This window comes from Meleagris gallopavo, chromosome 1, assembly GCF_000146605.3.
Source record: "Meleagris gallopavo isolate NT-WF06-2002-E0010 breed Aviagen turkey brand Nicholas breeding stock chromosome 1, Turkey_5.1, whole genome shotgun sequence".
NCBI lineage: Eukaryota > Metazoa > Chordata > Aves > Galliformes > Phasianidae > Meleagris > Meleagris gallopavo.
This window is the reverse complement of record NC_015011.2, coordinates 38,321,429-38,331,418: the sequence shown is the minus strand read 5'-3', so window position 1 is coordinate 38,331,418 and position 9,990 is coordinate 38,321,429. Positions and strand designations below refer to the sequence as shown.

The window sequence follows — 9,990 nt, the reverse complement described above, 5'->3', positions numbered from 1 at the left end:
TCAAAAAACATTTCTTCCTCCATCTATTCTGGTAGAGGAACAATTATAACACTAATAGGACATGACAGATGTTCATTATTGCATACAAGTCATCAGGTGCTCTTGATATCACATCAGAAAATATATGGATTAAAACATAAAATAGGTCTTTCTTCTCCCTGCCCACCTCTCCCATATTATTGTCCCTTCTTTCATCCTTCACCTCCTCATCACCTGCTACAGCCAACTGAAATCCTGCTTACTATCTGACACAGACACTGCCTGCCTGCTCATGCCTTTCCTCTTTGACCCTCTGCTCCATCTCTGTAGGCAAGTTGATGGCGGTGACATGCAGTAGAGCTACCTTGTCACAGCATTGCTTACAATGCCTTTGTTCAACTGTATCAAGAAGAAAACCCTGCGTTGGGTTACCTGTAACATGTTTGAGTTAGATAGGGCTAGCTAACTCAGACTTGTATATTTCTTTAGCTATATAATTTTGACCATTGCTTGCACTGATGAAGGTTATAGGCATGTGTTTCTGAACATAATACTCCACATAGCAGCAGGGAGGACTTTTTCAGGGCAGATGGAGGAGTTGTTTCCCACTCAACGATTGCTTTGCACCCAGAATAAATGGAAGTGACTGCAGCCATCTCAGGAATGATGCTGCTGCCATCTCCTGAGAAAAGCTAGGCTGAGCATGTTTAACAGAACGTTACAGGCTCCACTGCCAGAGGTTGTGCCTGTGTCCTAGTAAAATGGAGTATTTCAGCTTATGGCTGGAACAGTGTGGTCTGTAAATGAGCAATACCTAAGATAGCTGTTATCAAACTAAAAACACAGGATCCAGAAATATGTCTAGCAATTGTCTGGAAATTGCATTTGCAGACATAACATTATATTATTGCATATGAGGTGATTAATCTTCTCTGTTTCCCAGAGGCAAACAGGAAATTCCTGCTCCACTAAGCCATGGAGGACTCCAAGCTCAGCTAACTGTGAGAGCTGAAATTTGGAATTCAGAAATAAGTGCTTTTGTGACTTGAATTAAGTGCTCATCCTTGTCACGTTTGACCATAAGCACAAGAATTTTGAGGAAAATGTCACAAACTACCATAGATGTACTATCCATTGATAGTTTCTGAAAAGTCTGTTGAAGCAGTCATCAGTCTTTATTGGAAGTAGAGCTCAGACTCCTTAGTCACTTAGATATCAACCACATTTGATAACTACTTCAATCTAGTGATTGTTTTTTTTTTTCCCCCCTCCCTTTTTCCACACAGGGACATATATTTACATGCATTCGCACAGACAAGAAAATGTTTCTTATTTTCTAGGATCAGTCACGTGGGTCTAAAACACTTTTCCAATGTCATTCATTCACCAAAAGCAGTATCTTCCATTTTGACAGTTAACAAAAATGTCCTGGAGGTAAGTATTGTATACAACCCCCACCAACAAATAAAGGATAGACAATAAGAATCTTAATGTCTGTAGTTTTCTTCATTAGCAGCATCTAAAGGTGCAGGTCTATGCATGAAGCTGTGCTGTATTGCCATCTGCACCCTGCTGCTGTTAATGAGATTTCTTTCCCATTCATTCCTTAACAATAAGATCCTCCTGACCTTTGTGAAGTACTTTGAGATGACGCTTGAATAGCACTAAGTACTAAATAATATTATCTGATAATTATAACTCCAGTGGTGGCTATGGAAAAATGTTTTCTGCTTTCCCCAGAGCTCATGACTACTTAATAAATATCACTATAGTAACATGACTATTCCTAATTTTCTTTGAAAAAGGCGAAGGAACTTTGGTTTACCATCAAGACAAAAATGTATCTGTTTGTTCTCTAAAACTGATTCAAAATCCCACTTTTTTTTTTTTTTTAATTACAGTGAAAAATTCACCTTTCTTGGTCTGCAAATCATCACAGAAGCATCAGTGCAGATATTACACTTTGCAAGCAATAAAGCGAGAGAAGTAAACTTCTTTGGATAGACCCAGACATGGTCTGAAAGTTTTGGAATCCTGTCCTAGCTCAGCACGTCTCCTGTCTTACATGCCACAGGGTCTTCAAAGCTAAGGAAACTACAAACTATTTTTGGTGCAGTACTGAAAAAACAGTGAAATACTGTTCTTTGGCTTAACATTTCCTAGTCAGCAGAGAGAGTGGGATAAGGGAAGCCGCAGCCCCAGAAACCATGCAACTTTTTCCCTGTGAATACACTGCTGTGGGTGAGGGTTAGGGCTTCTTCTCACAGCCTGCTACCCTCTCCCACTGCTACACCCGCAGAAATGCCAGCACTCAGGCAGCAAGCAGGAGACAGTGTGGTTCTGGATGGCTGTTGCCACACTCTGCTCAGCTGTGACAGCATATGCTCAGTGTTCAGAGCCAGAGAAGGACAGGATGCTGTCCTGGCACACTCTGAGCAGCAAGCGGCCTTCTGGGGAGCAAGGAGGTGGTCAAGTGAAACGTGCCAGGGAGGGACAGGGAGCAAGGTGGGACATCAGCAGGAATGGCAGTGAGAAGAGGAACACTCAAGAAAGGCTAAGCATCAGAAGGGCAGAGAGGAGAGGGAAAAACACGGAGGAAAAAACTGTGACAGTACCAAGAGCTATTTTCCTACCCAAGGGGAAAATAAAAAAAATAAAAATAAAAAATAAAAACAAAATATAAAAAAAAAAAAAGGAAGGCTAAAAGTGGAGTGCAGTGCTTGGGGGGTGCTTTGAGCATATGCCTTCTCTGTTGGAATGGCACCTCCCAGAGTCAGCAGGATGGCTGCCTCAGCAAGGTGAATCACACTCCAGCTCACACTGAAATAGCAGCCTAAACCAACTACGATGGTAGCAAAAAATGATGGTTTCATAGAGAAATTAAGAATATAAGAATTTTCTTTCCTTTCCAGCTAGAATACTTCATGTTTTCATATCAGAAAGCATGCAAAAAGTTTTGGTCATATGGTCAGCAACGGATCAAAACAATCATGGACTCTGTCTCCTACCTCTTACTCATATCTTAGTAATTTTTGACCATCTCCAGCACTGGGAGGCATATTCATATGAGCTGGAGGTGGCAAAGGTATTCCACTGCAATCTACCATAGCTTCAGAAGCAGCATTTGGAGCTGAAGTATCACAGCAGGGACTCTGGCTCTACAATGAGAAGCTTCACACCCTGAGTCCTAAGCAAAACTTCACCAGATCTGCAGGCCTTCTGAAGCCTCAACTCATTGAGCTGGCAGGAAACAAGGCCCAGAGCACACCACAAGCAGAGGACATCTGACATTTGTTTATTCTGACATTCTTGGGTGCATCACTTTGGCCTAAAAGGACAGCTTGTGTGGTTGCAGACTTCCTGACCAGCTGTGGTTTGGTATTCAGCAGTCCTGCTGAAAATGCCAAGGGGACAGAATCAGCAGTACATTGACTTTTTGTGAGCATAGACAGGCAAATGAAACAGAAATCCTTTTTTCTCTTTATCCTACTCCCTTGAACATCTATTGGACAAAGAGCAATATGCAGCATTCTTGTGCAGAGGCTTCTATGGATACAGCCATGGTTTCCATTTGCAATAGCACATCCCTGATTGTTAGGCAGAGTGTTTCAATATAAAACAGCCTTTGGAGCATACATACTTGTTTTAAAGTTCATATTCAACCTCAGCCTCATGTTTTATGTCTTGATAACTGCACATATATCAGACAACTAGTAAGATATGTTATAAATAGTTATAAAAGTTACCTGATTAATTCTACTAAAGGGTAGTAACAGTTGAATAATATTTTTCCAGCTTGCTCTGTGTAAAGCAATGGAAGGCTCAGTGGTGACAGCAAAATAGCAAGGTCCCAGGCTGCAGCAAGTGAGGATTCGCTCAAATGCAGCAGATGTGAGCACAGAAACGAAGGAAAAAAAACCACTTACCTTCAGAAGGCCTGCAGAGATCTCCAACAAGATACCTTGCCTCCACTGCCAACCCTTACGTGAGGTCTGAGAAGGGATAGAGCCAGAATCCACCCCTCCCAGTCACTCAGGTGCACTGCATGTACCTGAGCTCCCCTGAGTTAGCCCTGCCTTCCCACGAGGTGCTCAGTCACTGCTTCAAGCCCTGACTTAGCATTTCTTCTTCACTCTGAAAAACATACTACAGCTTTTCTACCTTCCTTGAAGTGAAGCAACCTTTCTATTATCCTGCAACTACAAACAGGCACTTAGGTTTTATTGCTAGCAGCTGCTCCACTCCAGAAAAGGAGCCCTCTCTCCATTCTGATTAGTAACATAGTCTGAAGGTTTTATTCAACTTCAGAGACTGTTAGGACAGGTAATACGGCATCTTACTAAATACCATGCCTAAGTGTGCAATTAAATTATAATTCTTGCATGTAATATTCTGAACAGTCACTACAAACCACATTTAGCTGAATCTCACAGCATTTAGTTGACCATCTTATCCTCTAAAGACAGTGGTTTATGGAAGAATGAATTGCAAGCACTGAAGTCTGAATTAGGAAAACACTTCAGCACATGTTTAACACTATCCAGGGCAGAAATTAAACATTGCTGGGTCATTTGTTCTTTAAAGTTATAGGCACTTAAGCTAGAGGTGAAATTTACTTTGTGGATGTAATGCATTAAATAGGTTGTTGGTATGAAATGAAGTACTAATCAACTCTTGAACAAGCAGTATTGTTTTAAACTCAGGAAGGTAATGTGTCGATGGCTGAAGTTTTTACAAGGAAATTATAATGTATCTGAGACACACTGACACTGCAAAAGAGTAATGCAAAGACATTAAACAATAATGAGATAAACCACAGCAATAACGAAGAAGCATTGAAGTTTTTTTCACATTGTTAGATTTCTTCTTCCTATTGGATGAGAAATACATCTTCTCTGTAATGTTAGCTTAGATATAATGTAAAATTTTGTGTCCATTGTGACAGCACCGGACGTAATCAAGCTTCAGTACCACAAGTCTAACACTTAGCCATTAGCTCAACCTGAATTGGCATGGATGGAGTACACTAAAAATTACGCCAAGTATATAAAGTGTGCAGTAACAATGGAATTAAATCATTCATTCTGCCACCTAATTATTTCTTCTAGTTCAGGGACTTCTCTACAGAAACAGTAGATCTTTATTGGATGCAGTCTGCAGGAACTAACCTGCATTGAGTTGCACTGAGGAGTCCTTTTTCAGTCTGTGTACATTTTGTCATTGCATTTGTGAAGTGCAGAACACAGGACTATCCAGATGCATTTTTAGATGCATTAAATCGTAGCTAAAATAGAGTTTAGTGGTCTAAAGGATTTAATTCACTAAGACCCTGGGGTTTGGTGATACAGCCAATAAGTATTTTGTCTGCTTCTTCTTTCAGAGCCATCCATTTATGGTGTGATAAAATTATTAGTGCTGGTTATGTATCATCATGCAAATGCTTTATTTTGTTGCACTGCAGTTACTGGGTGCCTTTTCTTTCAGTTTTGGCATTTAATTGTCAAGATGCCTTTTAGTTTCCTAAATTATGTGGACTGATTTAATAAAGCTGCTTACAAAACAAGAAAATACACTGACAAAGACAAAACATTATTTCATTTATGAAATTTATTACTAAAAATAGGACTTAACTCTGTGTGCTCAGTCATTGCTATTTATCAATGTTTGCTTAAGGTTACAATTGAATGAAGAACAGTAAATGCAATTTAGTGTAGAAAGGCAAGGTCACGTGGCTTGGGTCTTAGTTAATTTATCTTTCATGACAGATCCTATTTTCTGCTACTGGTATTATTACCAAGCAATACATTTCTTCCATGATAGTGCATCTGCAGCTTACGCACTGTCAAACTTAGTGGTAGCATTTAATTTATGTGACATTATTCAGTTATCAAGAAAAAGTAGTGCATGCTGAGAAACATACTGGCTATTTAATAATGGCTTAAAAAATGAGTTCTTATGAGCGAGAGCAATGTCTCAAGTACTGTGCAAAAAACACTTCATTCCATGAAACTGTGTTGTCCTGCTCCTGTTCCTGCCCTGGACACCTGAGTGCTCGCTGGCAGGCCTCCAGATGAAGGATAATGGGTAGATGTGCTGACACAATAACTGCAGAAGGAGCTTGACAATTAGATTTCATACCTTCTCCCTTAAGTAATGGCAGATGGATAACATGTAGATATTACTACACTGAATGATAGGAAAATCACACTGAATGAGGTATTGCGGTACTCTGTTCTATTCCCCTTCTTGTATAAGACCAGCTCGACATATATCACTTTCAACAGAAACTAATGTAATCCATCCTTAGAGACTGACAGTGATGGAGAAACCTTGCAACTTGTTATATACACACATGGTTCTGTATATGTACTGATATTCATATCCACATTCACTGGAACACAAATATGCAGATGACTTAAGTGACCCGGCAACGTAAGTGTAAAACAGATTCCTTGCAGGATTGAACAGGAGTTCTTGTTACTATCTTCATCTACAAACTGGTTGGTTAGCAGTTTTTGGAAAACAGGGAAGCTGGTGGAGTGATAAATTATACAGATGCCAGTTGTAGATAATGACCTGAAACATTTGGTAGGTTGGGCTGATTTGAATATCCTCTTTTAATACAGTTAAATTTGCAGTCTTATATCTAATGAACAAAAAGCTTGGCTTATATGGGCAGGATTGGACAAAATATTTCAAAATGATGCAACATGAAAAGAACTCAGGGTCTCGGTAGATAATTAACTGAACATGAGCCTGCAGCAGAACGATGCAATTAGAGAGTGAATGTCACCACTGAAGCCTAAGCAGGGAAAATATAAAGTGGGAGCAGGAAGGTGACATCAGCCCTGCCTTTAGCATAAGTAAAGTCATCACAGGAATACCACGTACAATTCTGATACCTGCATATCAGACATGACAAGATGAAGAGTTCAGAAAGTCTTCCAAAAATGTGTTGAAGTCTGTATGGTGTGCCTTTCCATGAAGAGATGAGAATGAGCAAGCTATTTGCTTTACCAGAGAGAAGCAAGAAAGACTGTTATCTAAGCATAAAATATGTTTTTGGTTGTGTTTTTTTTCTTAGTATAAGAGGAAGAGGCATAACAAAAGGCAGTTTGGGGTATTTTTTCTCCCTAAAAGCAGGAGTTTTGTAAGATCTAACTACAAATAAAGCACTCAAAAAACAAACCAATCTAGTGAATAATTAGTCATATCGACAGCGGTACGCTCCATCTTCTAATCCCCACTTTAATCATTCCAAAGGTATGACAATTTCAGGGAAATAACAGACCTGCTGCTGTGGTTTAGAGCTGAGGTGCTACCATTCACAGGATCATAATGATCTCTTCCAGCCTCAAAATACGTTTGATTATCTAACTAACATATTTCTACTTGCTTTCTTTGAATTCTATTAAATTACATTGATTTATACCAGCTGAGGAAGCGTCCCTGAATCCTTCAGGTTTGAAAATGAGCCATAATACTGCACCAGTTGTTCTGCGCAGGTCCACCACCACTGAAATCAATATCCTTGAATTTGATGAAATTCTTGAAAATGGGAAACCTGTAAAGTTGTTTCTGAACTCCACAGCCTGTTCTCACCATGGAAACAGTTGGCCTAAAATAATACTGAATCCTGGAACTAGAAGCAGTACTTCACTTTGTTTTTACCAAGATGAGTTCTGCTGAAATCAGAACATTACATTCTTCATTTTGTCACATAGTTTCTGTGTTTTGTTTGATGTAATATAGAACTGTTATGGTCCTGACTGCAAAAACACCAGACTGTGTTTTCAATAAATAATTCCACTTTAATGGCAAAGTAATAATTTAGACAGATACAGTGTGCACACCTGCAAAAAAATATACGCAAGCTGGTTTACAAGCTAGAGGAACAATAAACCAATAGAAAATACATCATCCAGTTAAGTCCGATGACACCAAATACTTATTATTAGGGCTTTACAAAGACTACAAAACTTTTCAGATGATTTATTTCACTGTTTCTGCCTATTTACACGATATGTTACATCAAAAATGTACAAAATATAAAATGTATACAGACAAATGTTTCACAAACAATTTCTGAGTTGTAAACTAGGTGGACTCACTGAGATGTATTGCAGGAAGTTTTGTGTATGTGGAACGTGTGTTTGTGTGTTAAATATGGCAGGAAGAGATCTGCAAGCTTGCTCAGAGCACAGGTACAGGAAAGAGTAGCTTTCCTTTAATTCTTTGAGTCAGTCAGGATATACGCACTGACATTTTACAAACAGAAACAGATCCAGCTTCTGGGGCCATGATGTTGGTCTGGCTGAATCCGACATGCATAACATCAGTTGGAGTTTTATTAGGGCAATAGCACCGTGTAGGAACCTCTAGATTCAGTGATGCAGCTCAGTGCCATTTGAAAACTGCATTGATTTATCTTTGTTTTACAGCGAGTGACCACGGGGTGGCCACAGTTAATAGCACCAAATACACATCCTGAAGGTAACATCGATGGAGGTGTACAGGACACATCTACACAATGCCAAAGCCCTTAGATACCTTCTGGTTTATATGCACCTATTTGAACCGGATGCCTCTTGTGGAAAAAAGAGCACGTCCGATTATTCTGAGCAGTTTTAATGCAATCTGGTTGTAGCCTGCCATGACATATGCACTTAAATCATTTCCAGATGTTTAGTCCCCCAAAATGTATTGGTTTCATAGAGATATTGAAACATGATCACTGTAGCATTGATAGCTCCTGCATAGTCATAACAACTGTAAGTACAGGACAAACACACCAGGTAAGAACAGCTTTTAAGGTTTGCATTCTGTATTTGTTTGTAACATACTGGAAATCTCAGCAAGTGAAACATCTCTTAACACCAACAGAATAAAATACAATTTTTTGTTTGTTTGCTTGTTTTTATTTGATTTGTGCAAGGCTTTTTTTTTTTTTTTCCTTTTTTTTCTTTTTTTTTTTTCTTTCTATATATTTACATTACCCACCCAATAGACTGTGCAAAACCAACCCACTTTTACAGTATAAACTCTTCCTCTTCCACAGTGGACATCACTGCTTCAGTGTTCTTCTATGCTGAATTTTTTCATGTACAACAATAGCAATCAAAACAACATGCTAAAATCAGAAAAAGGAAAAAAAAACCGAAACAAAACCAAAACCATATATTTGTGCTCATGCTGCATCAAGTGCATCCAGCTCTGCTGGATAAAAATTCAAAACATCTGTCCTCCAAAAACTCCATTCCATGGGACCAAATGGATTTGAGCCGATTTTCTCAGTGTTTAGGTGGCAGTGGAAGTGGGTTTGGGTTCCTTGTGTATTTCTGAGGGTAGGCAGAGCAATCTATTCACAAGATAAAAATATTATATAGCAACTGTTCTTTCTCCTATCCATTTCTTTAAAAAATCATGATATACAGATATGAGGCTACTGTGTTAACTGACGCTTTCTCATTAGTAAATGAAGAAAAAAACAGTGTAAATTACCAATGGTTTAGGAATTAAACCAACTGTAAAACTGTTCTAGAAATCTGTTTTAAGGCAGTGAGACAGCACCATAAGAAATGTTCCTTCTTTCACTGAAAAGGCTCAAACAAGTGAAGCCCTAAGAAGCCTTTAATCAGTGTTGGTTAATAATTGGTATAAAACTGTTGTTAAGGAGTGGGCAGGTGGTTAAAAAAGACCTTTGTGGTAAAAACAACTTTATAAAATCTGTGACTCGTATACTAAAAACTTGATGGAGCGCCATCACCGTGACCATGGCAGTTAGAATTAAATTGGCACTTATCCAGCATATCACAGTCATGTTTTCTGGTGATTGCACAATACTGTTTGTGCTTTCTGAGTTACGATCATCATCTTTGATTCATTTTGGAATGGGCAGTAGCGTACAACACCAACACCACTGCAGTCCTGTGACCAGCACCACGTGGCACAACAGAGGTTAGAAGAGAATTAGAAGACCGCATTGTTCATGCAGCACCTCAGGGTAAAGGA

The 9,990-nt window shown here is 39.1% G+C and overlaps 1 protein-coding gene across 1 annotated transcript in view; it reads right to left on the bottom strand.

Moving 5' to 3' along the window:
- Window positions 1–7,769: 7,769 nt before the first annotated feature.
- The window catches only part of NAV3 (neuron navigator 3), a 396,053-nt gene continuing 393,832 nt past the window's right edge, over window positions 7,770–9,990 (bottom strand). The window contains exon 40 of the mRNA XM_031553705.1: window positions 7,770–9,337. The gene's annotated coding sequence lies outside the window, so the exon portion shown is untranslated. The remainder of the gene's footprint in view (window positions 9,338–9,990) is intronic.